The sequence below is a fragment of the Gavialis gangeticus genome, unplaced genomic scaffold (genome assembly GCF_001723915.1).
Source record: "Gavialis gangeticus isolate Ggan-Ray unplaced genomic scaffold, GavGan_comp1, whole genome shotgun sequence".
NCBI classification, from domain to species: Eukaryota; Metazoa; Chordata; order Crocodylia; family Gavialidae; genus Gavialis; species Gavialis gangeticus.
In genome coordinates, this window is record NW_017729026.1 from 37,120,961 (window position 1) to 37,122,722 (window position 1,762).

Here is a 1,762-nt window from a genome sequence, read left to right on the forward strand (position 1 = left end):
AAAAAAAAAAAAAAAAAAAGAAATGCCAAAGTAAGGAATAAGCTTTTGGACTTGGGGCCATCTGAGCCAGTTAAGAAGCTTATGTCTCCTTCAGATAACTAACCTGTAAGGTGCATGAATAATAGATATATTGAGCTACAAAGTATTAAAAGGTGCAGTATATTACTTAAGGGATTTATATTGGTTGTCTGCATGATTTAATATTAAATTGACTGTCAGCTATATTCTTCCCCTGTAACAGCCGGGCAGATTTTTCATCATATTCTGATTCTGGGTCACCAACAAAAAGTTGCGAGAAGGATTTGGAGATAATTGCAAGCACTCACATATATTTCCTGTGTTGGAAATATATATCATTCAGTATCACTTTATTTGCAATACTTCCAACATAGTTTTACTGAACCGCATGAACAAACTTAGGGAAAGAATTTGTCTTAATACAGTAGCTGAAATTGTTATTAAGATAAGAGCAACTGTCACTGAAATTTGGCTCTTTGTAAACAAGGTTCATAGAACTAATAGAAATCATAGACATTAAGGAATGGAAGGGACCTTGAAAGATCATTTAGTCCAACCCCCTGCTCTGGGCATGGATACTGTTGAGATCAAATGATCCCAGGAAGGTGTCTGCACAGTCTCCTCTTGAAGACTTCCAAGGTTGGGGGCTGCACCCCCTCCTTAGAAAGTCTATTCTAGATTCTGGTCACCCTTACTGTAAAGAAGTTCTTCCCTACATCTAACCTGAAATTAGGTTACTGGAACTATTACCATTTATAAAGAAGTCTAAAGTCAGCCTGTTTAGAGATGGCACAGAGTATTTTCTTTAATGCAGTAGGTATTCCAGAATACAATTTAGGCCCTGGAAGCTGCATGAGGTGGCTCAGGTCTGCAACCTCTGGTGTGTGGCCAGAGACACAGTGCACAGGCTGATGCATGGAGTAGGACCTTTAGAGCGTTTGGGTGGCTCAGGTCCTCAACCCCCAGAATGATGCTGGGAGCTCGGTGCAGGAAGCACTGCATGGAGGGTCTGGGAACAGACTGAGCCTGGTGCTGCTTGAGGCAGCCCAGGCCTCCGACCCATAGCAAAAGGTTGAGTCCAGGGAGCCAGATGGTGCTCAAGCTACTGAACCAGCAGACAGAGCCAAGCCAGAGGCCCCAGAAGCCCAGCATAAAGGAGCCCTGTTCCAGGGGACAGCGAGCCCCTGAAGCCCACTGCAGGCGAGAGAGCAGCTTGGCGCAGAGGACGAGGGCCACCCTCCAAGCATGGGAACTGTGAGTTGCAGGGAAAAGAGGATTCCCCCAGGGTAGTCCCCCCTGGTTAGTTTAGGGCTCCTGAAAGTGGAGGTCCCATTGGGAGGGCCCCCCTAAAATTACCAGCTTCCTTGTAGGGCTTGGAAAAAGTCCAAGGGCACTGGGGTTTCCCCTTGGGATTAAGTTTATCTTTGGGATTCTTATGCCATAAGTGGTGTGATGTCTTGCCTTATATTTTGTGAACTCTCATGTTTGTAAATTAGTAGATGAGTACAGTCCTAGAGCTCTGCTGGGACCCCCTGTTGCTATTATTTCACCTGTTGTTTATTTGCATTTATTTGTGGCTTATTTATGGTTCACCTATACTTATCTATAGTTTATCTGTTAGCTATCTATGTTTATTTTGGGGTTTATCTGTTTCAGATCATATACTTACCTGTGACTTACCTGTATCTGGAGCACTGGTATAAGGTTTTATGGCATTTACCCAGAGGGTATTGTTTATGTTATT